This window comes from Amblyomma maculatum, chromosome 11 (genome assembly GCF_055883805.1).
Source record: "Amblyomma maculatum isolate TAMU_Amacu chromosome 11, ASM5588380v1, whole genome shotgun sequence".
NCBI lineage: Eukaryota > Metazoa > Arthropoda > Arachnida > Ixodida > Ixodidae > Amblyomma > Amblyomma maculatum.
This window is the reverse complement of record NC_139354.1, coordinates 161,207,553-161,227,610: the sequence shown is the minus strand read 5'-3', so window position 1 is coordinate 161,227,610 and position 20,058 is coordinate 161,207,553. Positions and strand designations below refer to the sequence as shown.

Sequence of the window (20,058 nt, the reverse complement as noted above, 5' to 3'; positions counted from 1 at the left end):
CTTCCCGCTCCTCACGTGCCCTCCGCATTCCCCAGGACCGGCAGAAATCGCGTACACTAGCCTTCACTCTATCCCAATCAGCACCATCGAGAGAATTATTCAAATCGGAGCTTAAAATAGACTTAATGTCATTCGCTACCTCCTTATCTAATAATAATCGCGGGTTGAGGCGCCACGGTCCCTTGCCGCGAGGAGCTAACGAACCGTGAGCGAAGCGGAGAATAACTAATTTATGGTCACTAAGGGCTGTTGAAAATGTCCACATGGATTGCATGCTGGGCACCAGTGACTCAGAAACGTAGAACCTGTCGATGCGGCTCTGCACGTGCCTCCCAGACCAAGTCATGCCTGACTGTCCTGAGCGGAGCGAGCGCCATGCATCATCAAGCTCTAGCTCACTCACTACTGCCCCAAGCGCTTGCGCCCCATTGCGGTCCCGCCTCCTTGGGGTACCGCGAGTGGACACTCGGTCCGTAACCTCAAGCACGCAATTAAAGTCCCCAACAAAAACAACTCTGGAAGGACCAACCAGGTATGCATCCAAAGACTAAAAGAATGCACCCTGGTCACAGCCCGTACATGGAGCATACACATTCACCACGCGTAAGCCGCAATCAAGATCAACAGACAAAACACGGCCATCAGAATCTCTAGAGTGGCGCAGGACTTTACCGCGAAAACGTTTCATTAAAATAATGGCAACGCCGCGGGAGCCCGATGCTCCATAGCTCCAAAAAGATCTGGTGCCAAAGGTTTCGTCGAAGTTCCCAATCTGGCTTAAGCGATAAACAAAAGTCTGTTGCAAAACCAGTATATCTATGTTCTTAGCTCGCACGAGTTCGATAACCTCTGCTTGTTTCGGACGGCGAGAGATGCCGCGGCAATTTAAAGTGGCAATGGTGAGAGCGGCAGCCATGGTGGTTTATTTATTTTAAAGGAACACTACGACCAATTAATAACAGAACAACACTGGGAAAGGAAAGGGCGCTAGCTGGAGAACACAGCAGAGGGGAGCAAGAGACTTCCTAAGGGGGGGTTTCCGTACTCGAGGCGTCAGATGCCGCCTCGGGTGAGGAGGGGTAAGTGGTTGACGATAACTCTGAACAATTGCAGCGAAGACTCTTACAATGGACACAAGGGGTTGGAGATTCCTTCTCACCACTTTCGTCCATCTCCGTGTCCGAGCTGCCGTCGTCCGAGAGCACCGCGAACCGACCGCCGGTGATCTCTACCTCCGACCTTTTGGCAAGGGGCTGTTCCAAGGGTGACGCGGTGGAATTCCCATCCGAGTCCTGCTCCGAGCCCTGCTTCTTGCGGTTGGCGACACCGCCGCGCAAGCGGCGTTTTCTGGCTGTCCGCACGGGCAGTTAGTCAGTCTCAGCCGCCGCTGCATCGGCTGAGGCAACCGGTTTTTCCGGTGCCGGTCCCACTCCGTCCGGCATGACCGCGTGGTCACGTGGCTCCGCAGAAGGAGGGGGAGAAGCAGCTGTACCCTCTCCACTGCTGGCGCACGCGCCAGCGGGGACCTCAGGCGCGTCGGCGCGAGCGCGGCTGTCAGCCTCCGCGTGGTGTGAAGCCTTGTTGGCGCCACCCAGCACGGCAGCTGCTACAAGGTCTCCCTCATCCTGGCCTGCCTCCACGTGGGTGATGACGACCTCGGACGATAGACCTAGGGAAGATACATTCTCCGGAGGTCCCTCTGGCTCCTCCGGGATAGCTGCCACCGTTGAGTACGTCCGCTTAGTGCAGTCGGCATACCGGTGGTCACCGCCGCACTTGGGACAGGGTGCGTTGCACGTCTCGTGCCCAAACTTAGCGCACCGCGAGCACTGCGGCGTTGTGCATGCTGCGGACAGATGTCCTCCGCCGCCGCACTTGCGGCACACACGCACCACACCGTCGTACTCGCACTGCACTGTTTTCTCGCCGATTTTCAAGAGGTTTGGCAGCTCCCTGGTCATTTCCATGCGGACCCTGACAGTTCCTGACGGAACATCGGGGAACCCCGGGACATGCTCCATCACTCTTCCTAGTACCTTACCGTGAGCCTCCAGTTCTCTAGTCAGGAGAACTTCGGGCTGGTCCAGCTCGAAACAGTACACGCGCACTGTTTTGGTACGCACCCCTCTGTACTGAAACGGTATATCTTGACCTTTCGCATGCACAACAGGTTCGGCTAGAAAGCGATCAACTGCTGCCCATGTTTTGAAGTGAACTTCAAAACGACCTGCGCCAAAATCCTGAACTCCACCTAACTCATGTTTGGAAAACCTCTTAACCAGATCTTTACAAAGGTCTGTGTTCAAAACACCCTTCGGTACGCGTGCGTAGAAGGTAGAAGGCCGCAGCCTGGAGTGGCCTACCATCGCGGCTTAAGCCACGTGGCGGCCGGCTGGCGCCTCTAAGCTCCCAAAAAAATGCGATGCTCAAATATTCCGCGCTACACACTGAAACCAAGCAATCCCGCACTTACCGGCGTAGAACAAACGACGCGGTAATCCACTCCCAGGAAACTGATGATTCCTCAGGTGTGCCGGTGGGAACCCACTGCTGCTTGGTACTTTGTCCTAGCCATAGCGGCGGCAGATGGGCATCAGACGTGAGCGACGGAAGCGCGCTCACGTCTGACGTGAGCGAGGGGTGATCAGCACCGTGGACACACGAGTCACCTTGGGGCAGTTGATTCGACGAGTGACCGTAGTCCAACCACCGGTATCCCGATTGTGATCAGGTGCCGGGTGGTTAGAGTGAGAAGGCTGTTTTGAGGTGGAGATGTTAGCCTGTCCCTAAGCTGAACCAGAGGAGGTGAACCAGGGAACCTCAGGAGGCGAATCAGAGGGTGTTAGGGCAGCGGGCGTCTCGGAATCTTGATGTTCAAGATCCTCCGCTAAGACGGCAAAAGAGTTATGGAGAGGTACTTTGGGAAGTGAGCTCCTGCAAATGCCCCGAGGAACGAGGCTTGCGAAGACGGTTTGCAGTTGCGAGCACATCATCCAGAGCCTTGAGTTGGGTCGCAAGGTCTTCTTTTCCAGCTGGGAAGAAGGTAGTAGATGTATTGCTCTCACCTGATATGACAGCTTCGAGCCCCTGGCGAGACGCCTCTGGCTGTCCGGTGGAGAGCAAAACGGAAGGTGACCGACAAGAGTCGGACGACTTGGCTGCCGCAGCGGCATCGTCGGTGACCTTGTGCTGGTGGCGCTTGGCCTTTCCCTTGCGCTGAGGTTTGGGAGGTGGGTTGCTGTCGGCAGCATCCTTGAGGAATTGTGCCGCTCGCAACCGGGTCACAAGGGGAGATGGGCTGCGGCTACCAGTCGGAGATGAGATGAGGGGCGGTGGAGACCCTGAGGCAGGAGGGGTGACAGGGTTGCTCCACAATGGAGGGGGTTGTCAGCAACCGAAGGTTGTCGTAGAAGTCCTCAAGTTGGCCCCGGACATGGCACTCGAGATCGGCACGAAAGGATGCCGGATCTCGACCGAGGCTGCGAGTACGGTGGCGTTCCTGTTGGGGACCGCCGCGGCGAGGGGTGCGTAGCTCCATAGCAGCAAAACCTGAAAAACGTCAAGCGGGAAAATCGGCAGAAACCGCAGATTAGTTCGCTATAGGCTTACCTTGATAGCGAAGGTAGGACAAGAGTGCGGTCCGATAAGAACCAGGTGGGGCGATGAGTTGGTCCCAGCGGCAAGGTGGGACCGTGCAGCCGAAGTGCTGGCACGACCCCGAAAGGGGCCGGCGGCGTTGCGCTTCCTCAGTAGACCACGGTGAAAATCCGAGTGGTGGAGTTCTCGATGATTATTCCAGGTGGAAATCCACAGAGGGGGCACACAGGGGCCCGGCGGCACTCACACAACACACGCACAACGCGCCACAAGCACAGGGGAGGCTTCCGAGGCAGCGTGGAGTCTAGAAGCACGGCTGGGGAGCGAGCGACGCGGCGAAAGCGCGCATACTCGTCGGAGCGAGCCGCGCAGAGAGCTGGAGATGAAATGCGGCGATTAGAGGAGCGCACGAAATTGAAGGCAGGGAGCGACGCAGGTCCGCTCACCTTGAAGGTTCCCAGGGGACTGCCGACACGCGTAAGGTAGAAGTTCTTCGAAAGCGGCTGGAGAGATCACATGACCAAAAAAATCAGTGTGCCACCTCGATGGCATGGAAATGCAGCATGCTCAGTCACTCATCCTGCATCATCTTTCACCAAGGCATTTACACGCCACACCTTGTGGCAGCAGATGCTTTCCCGCTTTGCATTTATGATGCAGTTATTGAATCATTGAAAAAACATGTGTGCCTAAGACATACGTATTTCACTCATCTACTTGGTAGCTTTTTCTAATATCACTCACATGGCGCCCTCCGAAAATGTGCGAGATCCTAACGTGTGCTCATTTCACTTGTACTTTGCAGCTTTGTTTGATCCTTGCATATGGCGCTGGCTGAAAACCATGCGATACCACTGATTGCCACAGATTACGGCATCATTACCTAGGCGGCAATGCAGGGCCGTGAGGCAGGAAGGATCCCATGGGACGCCCGGGAGGACATAGACCGAGGCCACCGAGGTGTCTGTGTTGCCCAGACGGACACGGATGGCACAAATCTCGAGGTGGCCCAGGTCTTTGGCAGCGACATCTAGTACCGTATGCGGGATGGAGTTGCGCACGTAGATGGCGGTGCGGGGTCGGTCCTGAGGGTGGGACGGGTCCAGGCACGGGTCATCTGCACATGGACCGAGGGCACAGCAGGACAGGCCAGAGTAGCCAGTGTAGCCCGGTAGGCGAGCAGATTCCGCAGGTATCCTGGTCTCCTGAAGCGCCAGGACGTCAACGTTCAGGGTTCACTGCAAAATCATATCTCGTAGGTCAGCGTGGCGAGCGCGTAGGGAATGCACATTCCACTGGAGGACGCGTGGCCTCTCTGCGGTTCCTCTACGGCTCGCCACGATTAAGGAGAGAAGGGCTCTCTGCAAGGAGAGCTGCCTCGTACAGCTTAGGTGTCCCTCTGTTGGCGGAAAGCTGGGAAGGGAGGGTCTGGACCGCCAGTTAGATGGCCCCAGTCACGCCTGGTTGCACCGCACCCACCGTGGCAGGAGGCTTGGCAGGGCCTTGGGCTGCAGGCCAAGGTCTGGTCTTGAGGACACCTGTGTAGCTACCTTTTCCCCGCGGGGGAGCTGTGGCTCCAAGGGGGCGTTGGCTCGGCTGCTGTGAGCACAGCCAAAGCCACCTAGAATACTTGAAGGCCTGCGCATTCCCTTCGCGACGTCACGCATCTTGACTTAGCGGCCGTTCCCTGCGACCCTCCGTGGAAGCTGGACAAGCGCGGTGTGCTAGTGGCACGAGTGCGCTGTAAAATTTTTGCACCTCGTAATTAGTTGCACTTTCGTAAAAAAAAAAAAACAGCATTGAATATGTTAATATTTTGGTCCTGATAAATATAGCGATATCGAATATATTGCGATAAGTTGCACTAGATTCAAGCTTCAGGTCAGAAAAAGAGATACAAAAAAAGGAGCAGCGCACATAGCACTTTATTTGAATAATTACAAAATATTTACATACAGAGCACAAATTTGTTCATGCATACGCTGCCTCACAGTATTCTGTTGTAAAGTTTTTAGCTTTCTCTTTTGTGCTTTTGCTGTTATGCCTGCTCTCAAGCCGTCAGTTTTTATTTGAACATAGTTCTTCAAGAACCTGTTGGCGGCAGCGCGCAAGATGTGATCCAGCACCGTGTCAGGATGATGCCCATTCCTGCATATATATAGATGTCCTCGTTATCTGAAAGCTGGTACTTCGTGAGAGCAATAAGGATGTCTCTTTGATTGCCTGCCGCATGGAACCTGGTGGAATTTTCTTTTGTCGTAAGTTTTTCTAATATTACTTGTGTTTGCAACACTGCGTTGATTACAACTGGCTGCGGGAACTTCAGAGCACCTCTGGTTAAGCTTGTCATTAGGACATTTCTATCAATTTCCAGTTCTCTGTGTTGTGTGGTCAGGTTGTCAGCACAAGCTTCGCATGGCAGTTTCTTTAGTGCTGCATGGGCACAGAATCCGGCTATAGACCGTTTACAGCGAGTAGTTCAACTCTTCCCTAACAGATGGCGCCACTAGGACGGCCGTCATTGCTCGCCTTCGGAACGCATCGGCGCGCAGTGCTAGCTGCTGCTGTGTATCTTGTGTAAGAATACCAGCTGACTTAAACAGCGCTGCTTTGATGCAGGTGTCATCTGTATTATCGAAGTATTCTGCGAGGAAGTAGAGCTAATGACCCTGTTTATTGGCGGAAGAACAGAAGACGCTTTCTACATAAGGTGCGCATCATGGCCTAGGCAACCGTTTTTCTGGGAGATGTATCACGAGTTCACGTTCCTTTCTGGGACAAGAAAGCGCCTGTGAATTGTAGAGAATGGCTATACTTCACGCCCCAGCTCGTTTTAGCACCAGCAGTAGCCATGGCAATGCGAGAACGACCCTGACGTTTTCTCAGGAATTGGATGTTGAGTCTTTGCACTGCTGCCGAGTTTTTTTCGCAGGGCGTTAAGAGGTACCTTGACGTTGCTATTAATGTCTATGCAGTTATACGAATTGATTGCGCAGAGAAGGAAAGGTAGTGTGGGCATGTAAGTGAATCTGTTTACTTTAATTAGATACTATTCCCTAGGATATGCGGGATCGAATCTCGGCCTCAGCGGCTGCTTTTCGCTGGAGCCGAAAACCCAGGCACCCGTGTTTTGTTCGATATCAGTGCACATTAAAGAACCCCAAGGGGATGGGAATTTCCGCAGTCCTCCACTCATAGCCTGAGTCGCTTTGGGACGTAACACCGCACAAACAAAACCAAAATTTAATTAGACAAGTACTGCTGAAATACATGTAATAACTGCTGCTTTTAAGAAACTAATGCACGGGCCAATGATGAAATTTACCATGATAAGATTTTTTTATATCCCCGCTTGCTTGGGCTGCGTACTGTGCGTTCTGAATTCCGGTGCAGTTTCCAGTCACCTTCGCCCGAGCGCAGGTGAACGCCGCTGAGCGCCTGATGCGGCCTTCAGGAGATAAAATTATATCTTATCAATTGTCGGGGATTACACGCGCGTCCATATTGAGCAGTAAGCATTGTGCACAATGTTAAATGAACATTCATAATGCGTCTCAGCCAGCATAGTCTGAGCATGCGTTCGCCCTTTGCGCAAGAAAATTAAAAAAAAAATAAGTTTGAGAGAATAATCAGTTTGTAATCTATTCAGTTTTACAGAAAGTGACGTTTTCCACAAAGAGCACTAGAGAGGGAATTGATAAAAAAAGCAAAAAAAAAAACGAGTCGACGGCTGATGGGTTTGTCGAAACGTTCTAGCCAATGCAGACATTTAGGAGGACGCAATAAATGAACTACGTGGTTAAATTAAACATTTTTTTAGCACCTACCCATACTATAGGCATTCACATGAAGTTTATTGCCTGTCTACAAGCTCGTTGTCCCCAGCGATAGCGGGTACGCCGCACCGTGCAGCCGAGTACTAGTGCGCCGAAAGCCGTCAAACCAGAAGGCCCGAAGGCCAGCGATGGCGGAAGGGTCACATGATGGCGGAAGGGTCACATGATCAAATATGGCAGCGCCCATGCGCTCGCGCTGTAAAGGGTCTATATAAGCTATTGCTGGCATGGAAGCTTCCTTGCCTTTATAGTCGTTTTCTGTTAAAATAATTTTGTAATCTTCAGCAAGCCTTTTTTCGTCGACTACTGTTACCGATGGCTTGCAGAGTTCTTTCATCTCTGGGAGGATCAAAGAGTCCTGAAGTCTAATCTTCGTTTCTGACTCTAATATTTGTTGGACTGAAACATGATAATTCGAGCCAGAAAAACGGCGGCCAAACCTGGCCTCTAGGCTCTCAGTTTGGAACTTTCCGAGTAGAACATAGTCTAAACGGAGTTCTTCAATGCAGTATCTGCTGATCTCTATCAGAGAGTAAGATGTGAGCTGCAGAGCTGCATGCGTGTCCTTTGTTAGGGCTCCAGTATCCATTTTTACATCCTTCCACATGTCCAGCCAGTTCACAACGGAATTTAAAAACTCTAGTTGTGCATCATTCATGCACCTAATTGGATATTGAAGTGGGTCTCTAAGGTGTCTGCCCTTCGACGGGGTCTTAACGTTGACGATGCGCCACCATCTATTGATCAGCTCAATGAAATTAGCTGTGCCTGTTGCGTACAGTAAATTGAGCTGATTTCCGCGCGTTCTTGAACAACGCTTCAACCACAAAAGGATTGAATATTTTGAGAGCCAATTTCACATTCTGACGTTCAAGGTTTAAGGGTTCAAAGCTTTGTGCGTCAGTCCATACCCAAATGTTGATAAGCATTGTTCTTCAGAAGCATGCAAGTCTCGCAGAGTCTTAAATGATGCCCCATTAACCCGTACAATCGACCCTGTGTTGTTAAACTCTGGATAAAAGTGGAAAAAAGTGGCCTCTGATTATCTGCTCGATGTGGATAAACGATGTCTACTGTGTTTTGTTTTGGAAAAAAGCGACGTAACTTTCCTGTTGATAGCGTTGTTGTCGGTTATGACAGCATTAACAGAGGCCAGCTCTTTCCAATTCCAAAATAGTCTTCACCAGAACGTCGTGCAGTTGACTTGCTCAATAGTGACTACAGGAAGAAAATGTGCGACATCTTTATGGCCTGAGAATAAGGACTGGGTCATAAAGACATGTGCCGTTTTTCCGCTTCAGAAGAGTTTGACGCCGTCCCACTCAGTGATCCTCCCCTGAAGTCAAAATATTGCTGAAGGTGAATTTCATCGACCATCAATGTTACCACTCTCTCATGCGGCTTTAGGATATTTGCTCGTTTCTTTATGTACCTCAAAAACCCCTCATTTTGCTCTTTTGCCGGACTGTCATTGTAACGACTACTTAGCCTCATTAATGTTGATCTGTGTGGTAATGCTATTTCCCCAGAACTACGAAGGAATCTGTAGGCATGTGGCGAAATAGTAAAAAGAAGGCTTGCAAACACAAGGAATTCTGCTGAGTACCTAATGGCTCCACCTTCTTTTACAGCTAATAATTGGAGTTGCTCTTTTAGAAAAGTGACCACTTTAGCGTTTTCTCGCGGCAGTAGCTCGTCACTCGTCAGGTGTTCGAGGAGTGAGAAAAGCAAACTGAAACAAGCTTTCAATTTTTCTTCTTGCTGGCACACATTTGGTGCTTTAAATTTGTGCACTGCGTCTAATACATACTGGATAGTGCGCAAATCATTAGTTTTCAATGAAATCGCGACCTGATCACTGGAAAGCTGGATTTTTTTCCAAAAGGCTGTAATTTCCATGTGCTTGTTGATTACTATAGAGCGTTCAACCTCTAGTGGCCCAGCACTGCCATCAACATGCACAAATAAGACACACTTTTCAGCTTGCGTTAGTGTCCAAAAGTCGGAAATTTGTATTTCTTGGAGACTCGAGAGATGTCCAAATGAGGGCAGCTTGTTTTTGCGCTCCTCTTCTTCGTGCGCAGAAATTGAAAGCTGGATGGCTTCTTGCAAGTGTGCTTGCTCAAGGCGTCCTCTTTTTTTTCTTCCGGCTCTGGGCGCACTGGCTTGCTGTCCGACAGGTAAGCAGGGCTGTTCGGAAAAATCGTGGGGATTGCGTCTGGGGTCAACCTTGTAAGGCCCATGGGTACTTCTATTGTGTTGCCTGTAGCATCTATGTAGGCGGACTTTGTTCTCAGACACTCAGGTTTGAAATGCAGCTCGCAGACCTTCAAAACACCGGAAGGAAAATGTCCTTGAGGAACCAAAATATAATATTTTCTGCCGCCGTGTATTTTTCTTCTGTTTTCTTTTAAGTTGGGAAAGTTTAGGCTACTATCTGTATAGTAGCAAATGCACCCATATTATTGCCGTCTCATTTATTACGGGAATACAATAACCCCAATGGCCTAAATCATTCCCTAGAAAAACACTACACTTATTATATTTAGTCTAAAAGTTCGAAAAAAGAAAACAGCTTTTAAATGTACACGTGGTCACCACAGAGTCCGATGGTATGTGTCGGCATTTTTAAATATGACGCAGTCGCAAACAGTGAAGTAATTACAAAAAAATGGCATCAATTTGACCTCTGAAAAACCCTGCCTTACATATAGCGAAAAAAACAATTACTCAAACCTGCAGGTTGCGCAAATTTTGCGACACCTTGAATTTCATACCGCTCCTTGTCGAAATTTCAGCATCATGATAACAAATTATAACCCTTCAACGATTTCAATTCAATGCGCAGCGACAAAATAACTTAGGGTCTCTCAGGGTGTGGATGTCGACGTCGTCGCAACGAACGGCACGCTCCCACTTAATCCGACGAGCTTCATTAGGGAAAGAAAACACGCACTTTTGGTCCGTTTTCGTAGTTTCCTTTGCAGTTGGGAACGCAGCAGCGACCCATCGCTTCCACAGGAAGCCCAGGCCAAGCGCCAAGCACAAATTCACAACTTTCCACTCGGAACTCACAAGCACAAGAGCAATAAGACTCAGCAGCACGTGTTGACACACGCGCATCCGGCAATTTGAGGCGACGTTGCACTGCTGATTGACACGTGCGAAGAGACGAGGAGGGTGTTAGTGCCTGTCGAATGCGGGGGTCGCGGATGGGTCGAGGCAGGTCGACGGTCAAAGTAGTGTGACGTCAGATAGGGAAAGAAGGAAAGCGCGCAGGCCTTGAAAAATTTAGATGGCGCTGGCACAGCTCTGTGACGATGGACCGCCTTGCCTCTGGGTTGGGGTTCCTGCGTAGGAACTTACTCTGCTGTTTCCACCGTGGACAGGACAGGTCCGAGGCCTTGTGGTGTCCACTGCAGTGGATGCACTTCGGAGCAGAGGCTGTGCAGTCCTTCCGGAGGTGGGGCCCACTGCAGGTGGTGCAGCGTGGCGGTCGGGTACAGGCAGACCTGGTGTGGTTGTACCCTCGGCACAGGGGACATTGCAAGGGGCGGGCCATGAGGGGGCAGACAGGGAACCGCATCCTGGAGAAGAGGACGTGGTCTGGAGGTGGAGGAGCAAACCGGATTGTCACGGCTTGGTCGCCGCGCCTCAGGCTGAGTATCCCCACGTCAGCCTCAATGGAGTCGGCCACGACGCTGTCGCTCACCTCCCTGTGACGCCGTACACCATTCCCACGTAGTTGTTCCGTTGGGAAGCCTCGAACGCACGTACGGGTGTGGTCAGCAGTGAGAAGAGGGCCAGGAGCTGGACACGGGCAGCCTCCGTGGACACGTCTGCGGCGATGATATTCTGCTTGAGTATTCACTCGAACCTCCAGGACTGCAGGGAAGCTGTAGAGGAAGGTGCTGTTGTCCTCCTTCACGATGCCCCTGGGGGAGAGGCCACGTTCCGATGGACGGAAGAGGACTGTGGTCAGCCTGGGCAGGTCGCGACTGCGCTAGCATCTGGCCTTGCGCTGCACCTGAATCCAGCCGCCATCATCCTGATTCCCTGCGGGGGCGGAAACCTCATTAGGAGGTGGGAGAGAGGAAATACTTACCTCTGTTGTAGGGGCATCAGCTTGGGACTCCTGTCCGTGAGCTGCGTAGGATGCCAGGCTATTCGCTGCTTTGTCTGGTGGTCAATGGTCTTAGCAGAGGTGAGGGTTGTTGAGTCGCTTGCAAAGGGGGGGGGGTGGCACTGGACGAATATTCCGAGGTTTGGCCAGCTGTGTCTGCGGGCCCAGCTGCCGCGGCAGCTGCAACGCTGTGAGCATCTGCAGGGCAAGAAGGTGGCGGAAAGGGTATCTGGAACGTTCCAGTGATCCTTCTGCGACGGCCCTTTCTGCTTGCGCTGTCGCTGCTTGGAGGGCGGCTGGTCCACAGACTGCTCCTTGAGGAACTGCTGCCTCATGTGTCGCGTCAAGCATGGCGAGAAGGCAGGGAGAGAGGGAGGCCTCGCCTGGGATGACAACCTGGTGGGAGAATTGGAGGGCGAGCGCAAACGCGGCATACTCACCTTCTCGAGGGCAATGCTAGGAAGCTCCGCTTTCTCTGAGGAGTGCATATTGGGGCACGCAACCAGCCGCAGCGTCCAGAGGTAGTCCTCCAGCTTTTTGGCCACTTGCTGCGTCATGCGGCCCCACTCGCTCTGCAGTACCCTTTTATAACGTCCAGGACGGAGCACACAGATGCTTCATCTGGAACAACGATAGTCAGGTCGTCTGCATAGGCAAACATGGGGACAGGCAGAGAGCTTGACGGTAACGGGAACCTGCCTATCTGGGAGTCTTTTGCTAGTGTCTGGAGGAGGAGTTCATTGTAAGCACATTGGGGCACGTGGCAGAGGACATCCCTGCAGAACTCCACAGCCTGCATCGAAAGCCTGCGACACCGTACCTTCAACTATTACAGCAGACGTAGACCTTGAGTACAAGACTCACCATCCTCTGAATATCCGAGGGGAGGCCAGCCTCCTCTAACAGTCTGAAAATGTAGGTACAACTAATAATGTCAAATGCCTTTTCCTGGTCGAAAGAACAAAGGAGCCTGACAGATTACGCGCCTGCGCTCAAAGAAAGAGATCTCTAAAGGTGAAACCATGGAGCTGGGTGGAGCGGCCTGGTACGCAACAAGCCTGATAAGAACCTAATAGATCGCCAAGGAACAAAGTTAACCCTCTGGACAGACATCTCGCGTTAAGCTGGTAGTCACAGTTCAGGAACGTGATGGGATGCCACACTCCCAGGTCACTACGTCTCTACTCGTCCCCACACAGGAGAGTGATCAGCCCCTCCCTTTCAGTATCTGACAAAGCCTCTCAAAAAGGAAGAGAGGTTGTTGGTGGAGGGGGAGCTGTATAGAAATTAACATAGAACTGCCTTGCCAATTTCAAAATGCCCTCCGATGTTTTTTCAATGGAACCTGTACGGGGTCAGTTACAGCACAAAGAGTGGACTCTGTACATGCTAAGTGGCGTCGGAGCAGATGTTTACTGCACCACGTCTCACTTTCCTATTTCAGTACGCAGTGTGGCCATCAAGCGATTCCATCTGCACTGGAGGAGAGCGCGATATTCTTTGCGAAGTGACTGCAGTGCAGCGGTCGCACCCGGTCCCTCGGAGAGAGACGCGCAAAGCAGGAGTATTGCATCAGAGACTATTTTAATCTCCTCACGTGCCCTGCGCATTCCTCAGGACCTGCAGCAATTGCATACACTAGCCCTCACTCTATCCTAACCAGCACCATTGAGAGAATAATTCAGATTGGAGGTTAAAAGAAACTTAATGTCAGCCACTGCCTTCTGGTCTAGTAATAATCGTGGATTGAGAAGCCACGGTTCCTTGTGAGGAACTACCGAACCGTGAAAAAAAAACGGAGAATAACTTATGGTCGCTAAGGGCTGTGGAAAATATCCACATAGATTGCATGCTGGGCACCAGTGACTAAGAAACGTGAAACCTATCAATCCTGCTCTGCACGCGCCTCCCAGACCAATTCATGCCTAACTGACCTGAGTGGAGCGAGCTCCATGCATCAACAAGTTCTAGCTCATTCACTATTGCCCCAAGTGTTTGCGACCCATTGTGGTCCCGCCTCGGCGCGGTACCGCGATTGGACACTCGGTCTGTGACATCGAGTGCACAATTAAAATCCCCAACAAAAACAACTTTGGAAGGACCAACCAGGTGTGCATCCAAAGACTAAAAGAATACATCCTGATCACAGCCCTTGCATGGCGCATTCACATTCACCATGCATAAGTCGCAATCAAGATCAACAGACAAAACACGACTATCAGAATCTCTAGAGTGGCGCAGGACTTTACTGTGAAAACATTTAATTAAAATAATGGCAATGCTGTAGGAGCCCGATGCTCCATAGCTCCAAAAAGATCTGGTGCCAAAGGTTCTGTCAAAGTTTTGGATCAGACTTAAGCGATAAACAAAAGTCTCTTGCAAAACCAGGATATCCATATTCTTAGCTCACGCGAGTTCGATGACCTCTGCTTTTTCGTACAGCGAGATGCCGTGGCAATTTAAAGCGGCAATGGCTAGAGAGAAAGCCATGGTGGTTTATTTTTTAAGATAGAACAGCTAGCACTGCGACAGATTAATAATAGAACAAAACTGGGACAACGAAAAAGCGCTAGCTGAAGAACGCAGCAGAAAGGAGCAAGAGACTGGGGGTTTCCTCGTCCGAGGCGTCAGATGCAGCTTTGGACGACGAGGGGTAAGTAGTCGACGATAAATCCAAGCAGTCGCAACTAAGACCCTCGCATTGGACACAAGGTGTTGAAGAATCCTTCTCACCACTGTCGTCCATCTCAGTGTCCGAGCCGCTGTTGTCCGAAAGCACCGCGAACAGACCACCACTGATCTCCACCTTCGGCCTTTCCGCATGGAGCTGAATCAAGGGTGACGAGGTTGAATTTCCATCAGAGTCCTGTTCCGAGCCGTTCCTCTAGCGGTTGGCAACGCCGCCACGTAAGCGGCGTTTCCCGGCTGTCCGCACTGCCATAAAATGAGCTCCCGCCGCCTCTGCATCGGTTGGGGCGACCCATTTCTCCGATGCCTTTTGCTCTCTCCAGCATCACCGCTTGGTCACGTCGCTCTGCAGGAAGAGGGGGAGGAGCAGCTTTACCCTCTGCTGCCTGCGCAAGCGGGGACCTGAAATACGTCGGAGCCAAAGGGCCCGAGAAGGTGCTCGCGCGAGCGCCGCTATCAGCCTCTGCATGGGGGGCAGCCTCGGCAGCTCCACTCGGCACGATGGTTGCTGCTAGGCCTCCCTCGTCCTAGCTTGTCTCCACGTGCGTGATGGCAGCCTCAGACGATGGACCTGGTGATGAAACATTCCCCGGAGGCACCTCTGCCTCCTCCGGGATTGCTACTACCGTCGAGTATGTCAGCTTAGTGCGATCGGCGTATTGGTGGTCGCCGCCACACATGGGACGAGGTACGTCGCACGTCTCATGCCCAAACTTAGCGCACAGCAAGCACTGTGGCGTCATGCACACTGCGGAGAGATGTCCCACACCGCCGCACTTGCGGCACACACGCACCACACCGGCGTACTCACACTGTACTGTCTTCTCCCCGATTTTCAAGAGATTTGGCAGCTCCTTGGTCATCTCCATATGGACCCTGACATTTCCTAATGGGACATCAGGGAACCCAAGCACATGCTCCATCACTCTCCCCACAATCTTACCATAGGCATCCAGTTCTCTGGTCAGGAGAACTTCGGGCTGATCAAGTTCGAAGCAGTACACGCGCACTGTTTTCGTACGCACCCCTCTATACTTGAACGGAATGTCATGACCTTTCGCGCTGACAACGGGTTGAGCTAAAAAGCGATCTACCGCTGCCCTCGTTTTGAAGTTCACTTCAAAACGACCTGCACCAAAATCCTGTACATCACCTAACTCATGTTTCCAGAACCTCTTCACTAGATCCTTGCATAGATCGGTGTTCAGAACACCCTTTGGCACACGCGCGTAGAAGGTGAAAGGCTCGTCGTGAATAGGTTTGTCTTCAGCTCATCTAATATTGCAGCTGCGGGATGCTGGCTACCTGTATTGAAGTGAAGTACTGCCTCAGCAACAGCTGCTTCGAATGCAAACAGCGAGGAGTGCTGCTCTTTAGCAACCAAATTCCATTCTACTGAGTGGAAACTCTTGTTATAGTTTTGTGTTTTTTCATGAAAACACTTTTCTAGCAGTTTCCACTCAGACAGCGACTCATAAAGTGGTAGCAGCACATAAGCAACATCTCTTTGCAAATTGCAGCTGTGTTTGGGTGGTTGCTGTCCTTTAGCAAGTGCAAAATTGTGCCCACACCATGACACTGTGCCATTTAGGCACAATGAGTGGTTAGGGTGGGCAGCTGTAGATGTCACATGGTGATATGTAGCCATGACAGCCTTTTGCATGTTTCTTACATCCCCTTCATGTCACCCCTTTTCGTGTTGCTTACATCACCTTCATGTCACTTTAGGGCGCGGCCATTATATGTGCTCAACTGTTTAGTTTACGCAATATTCTTTCTGCACTGGGATAAACCCATAAACGTCTGCTTGGTTTATGGCATCAAATGTGCGGCTGTCCCCATCACAGAGTACAGTCGTGTAGCAAAGATTTTGGCGCTGAATAGATCCTTAGAATAAAATGAGCCCTGCCTCAACTTCCATTTGTCCTGACTTGTACTCAGTGTTCTTCTGACACTGGTGCTTTTTTTCCACTCCTCATATCCCCTAGTGTCAGGTTTGGGACAGAGTTCACAGCCTAAGCAAAAATTACTCTGGACAACATATTCGAGCACATAGCCGGTGAATAGTTCGACCAGAGTTCCAACGCCAATGTGCGACGAGTGGCTCCGCATTATCCATTCCACATCGGAGCATACAGAGATATTGTTTTGGTTGCCTAAGCACAACTTTTCGTACAGAGTCGCCGCTTCACGTGCACACTGCCCCATCACGGTCTCTGCAGCTCATGTGTTGGCGGGCTTTAGGACGTTTATCAGGTAATCCTGAAAATGTTTCTTATGCATAGCTTGCCCAGACAGCCCCATGGCTGAAAATATATCGTTCATGGCCGTTTGGCCACTGCCAGTTGGAAGCTTTGCGTTGCCCGCGAGAACGTTTACTTTAGAGGGATTGCAATGCTTTGAGCCGTCAATCCTCTGTGAGCTCCATTTGGAATGCACTTCGCCACAGGTTTCGTACACCAATGCCAGGTGCATCACGACGTCATAATCCCAATCACCTCGCACTACCTCCACACTCCCACAGCACATTTTGCATGCCACAACGCTCGCAAGAGAAGCGCATTCACAGTGGCAAGGTCTACTATAACATAATTAGCAGCTGACGCAGCCGACACTTCTTCGCTGTGACTGCCCTCGAAATGCTTGTTCTTTTGCTAGTGCTGAATCAATCTGTCGAAGTGCGGCTTCCTTACGGAGACACATTTGCTGGACTTTGTTGCTTGTCACGAGCGCTTGCCAGAGACCACTCGAGGATCGGGGTGACACACAGTGATGTTATAGTGGATGATGGGACGTGCAACATCAAAGCGCGTAACTGATTCACAGAATGAAACGGCTGGATTGTCGTGTGCAGCTTCAGCCAGTCGATCTGCTGCCTCGTTTCCTGCCTCTCCAACATGTGAGGGTATCCATTGCAGCACAGTGTCGTACCCGCGTTCACCCGGGAAGCACAGCTTATAGCCACTGTACACAGATCGCACTGCATTGGGAATGTCGCAACTGTATGAACGTAGAACGCAAGTCACACAGAATGGCCACAGATGTTATGTGAGGGGACCGGAATGTCTGCAGTAAGACGCAGCTCCACTGCCACTGCTGACGTTGAGGAGTAGTAGTGCTGCATGCTTTTGAAGTCGAAGAGCGGGCACGAAACACGTTGCAGTGGCAGAGTTGCCATCCGAGAAAACGGACCCATCTGTATAGACGTGTGTGCGAGGTCATCTTGTACTCCCGTGTCTCTCACGACAAAGTCGAAGTCGCTCAACACTTCTCCCATGCGTGAGTGGGTTGTTGCTCGGAGATTCTCAGGGAGGGCAGGGTCGGTGCTCGAAGCTAGATAGACGCGAAGGCAAAGGGGGGAGTGTTCGTTGAGGCCGCTACTCGTGGGTAGAACATGATGGCGACAGTTTTCTCCGGTGCGGTGGAGAGGCCAATTCCGCCCAAGTAGTCACTTTTGCAGGTCTATTAGTATCTGGGTTGTACAGGGTTGGGCCAGAGGCGGCTATGGTGATGTCGTCTGCCAAAGGCGACTATGGCGATGTCGTCTGCATAGATTGCAAGCCGCAACCTGTGCTCAGTCCTCGGTAGGCAACTGGCGAGTCGTGCGAGGTTGAATAGCAAAGGGCTCAGCACGCTGCCCTGGGGAACGCCTCGAGTAATGTTTTAAGGGGTCCTTTGGACGTTTCCCACTCAGACTACTTCATGGGGAAGCAAGTCGAATGCACTGCGTGTGTTCAGTAATATTAGAAATGCGCAGTGTTTTTTTGGCTTTGTCCATCCTCAAGAATTGAAGTGACATGGATGATGGAGTCTGCTGGGCATCTTTTCCTACGGAATCCAGATTGCTCCGGTGACAGGATATTGTGTGTTGAGGCAATTCCTTCAGGGCTCTCAAGGGCGATGGCCTCTAAGGTTCTGCCCGCACCAAATGTGAAACTGGCCGGTATTATGTAAGTGCACCAACTGGCTTCCCTATCTTGTGTATTGGTAGCACAGTGGCACACTTCCACACTTGATTGAAGGCTGCAAGCAGTGCAGGGCATTGCTGCCTGTTGAGATTGCTCAACATCTTGTAGGTGATATTGTCTGTTCCAGGCACACTGCGGCTGTTGCGACGGCGTTCGAGGGCACGATTGAGTTCATGTGCGCTGAGAGCAGCATTACAAAGACAACTGATGTCGCGTGACAGTTGCGTGCTCGGGTGAGGAAGTACCAAACGGGAGGTAACGAGGCCAGCCAAATGTTCGGAAAGGTTGGTGTCCGTGATGCCACATTTGTAGGGATGGACAAATGGCATTACACATGTCATGCGATGCAAATTCTCGTTCTCATTCATCATTGGCAACCCCTGCATGCCACTTTCTAATGGCATTGTTTTCCACTGCTATCCTCGATCTGAATGTCGGCTGTATTGCTCTGCGCTACTACCGGAGCAACAAGGTATTGGCAGTGTTATTTTCATGTGCTGATCAGATATATTTCAGCCGTTGATGCAAGAGATGCTGCAAGTATCTGGAAATTAACTGCCGCCATAAGTGATGTTCAATGTGTGCCAGTGATTTTCGAAAAAAGTATTGGATTATTCATGGCTGGAGGCCACACCGCTGGCAGGTTCCACATTATCCAGTCAGCCGGACCGAGGGAAAGAGGGAGCTCGACCGACTATAAGGAATTCACAAACTGAGTCAGTGCGATTAGCTGGCATGCGTACAAGAAAGTAGCATTGCCAGAGTCATCTTGGAGCCCATGAATGCTGAAATGGGGCCTTATAAAACCAATATAGGTTGGGGTTTCTCCAGGGCCTCATTTCCCTTTTCATGGGCTTGCAGTAGTGCTCTCCTCAATACTGGAATCAGTGACCGACTGCCAATATGTGCAGATGGCCTGAGAGCATGCAGTTTTTAAGGCCGTTCTTTTTTTGTCTGCTCTATAGAATCAGTATGTCAAGTCTGCTTGGCATGAATGAGGACTGGATTGGAGTTCTAGGCTCTCCTGAGCTGAGGACAGCACACCATATATATAATGGCGGCAATCTTCCTGCTGCTTCTAGAAATGCGCCTAGTGGTTACAGCACAAATGTCAGCTCTCTAGGGATGACCAAATAAGGCTCCTCTATTTTTTTAAAGGTAGCGACAACTACACGAGCGCCTTCTCGAAGGGTCCAGGGGCAGTGCTAGCAGACGACACGTAACACTCTGGCGTTACGCGTGGCGCTCCACCAGCGCTTTGAAGGGCGGTCTGCTGGATAGGCATTCCTTTTCTGGTCGAATTTATCAACCCCACCCATCCATGCATTGTATTCTTTCACAACACATGGTCAGTCCACTGCCTTTTTCTTGCTGTTTTGAACGGTTCGCTGGACTTGCACAGCGCTTTCTGGGTCATGATAGTTGGACATGATGTGCACATTTTAGAGTCTCGCCATTGGTAGGCTTCCACGTCAGCCTTCTTCCGCCAAATGTAGGACCCTCGCTCCAGTTTGTTGTCGACTTTGTTTTCTGGTGGCAGATCCCTCTTGTTCACTCGAAATGTGCCACAAGCAAGGATATCTGTCTCTCGCAACTCTTGAAGCAACTTAGTGGAACCGAAGAAATTATCAAAAAATAAATGTGAGCCAGCAGGGACAGCACCATCGGCCAGAGTTAGTGCAACATGTTCGCCCAAGGTTCTGTCATCTGGCGTCTGCATACTCTTGCCTTCGTAGAGCTGGAACTTGAGGAGATAGCCCGTCTCAGAATCAGCTAGAGACCACACTTTGTACCCTCGCTTGATTTTCGGTTTCACTGGCATGTATTGTTTCATGCTTGAGCGACC

The 20,058-nt window shown here is 51.1% G+C and overlaps 1 protein-coding gene and 1 pseudogene across 1 annotated transcript in view; one reads left to right on the top strand and one right to left on the bottom strand.

The window, feature by feature from the left end:
- LOC146175304 (uncharacterized) overlaps positions 1–18,948 on the top strand; it is a 65,222-nt gene extending 46,274 nt beyond the window's left edge. Inside the window, exon 3 of the transcript XR_014702206.1 lies at positions 9,518–18,948. The gene's annotated coding sequence lies outside the window, so the exon portion shown is untranslated. The remainder of the gene's footprint in view (positions 1–9,517) is intronic.
- Positions 8,691–10,443, bottom strand: LOC146175305 (uncharacterized; annotated as a pseudogene).
- Positions 18,949–20,058: the final 1,110 nt, after the last annotated feature.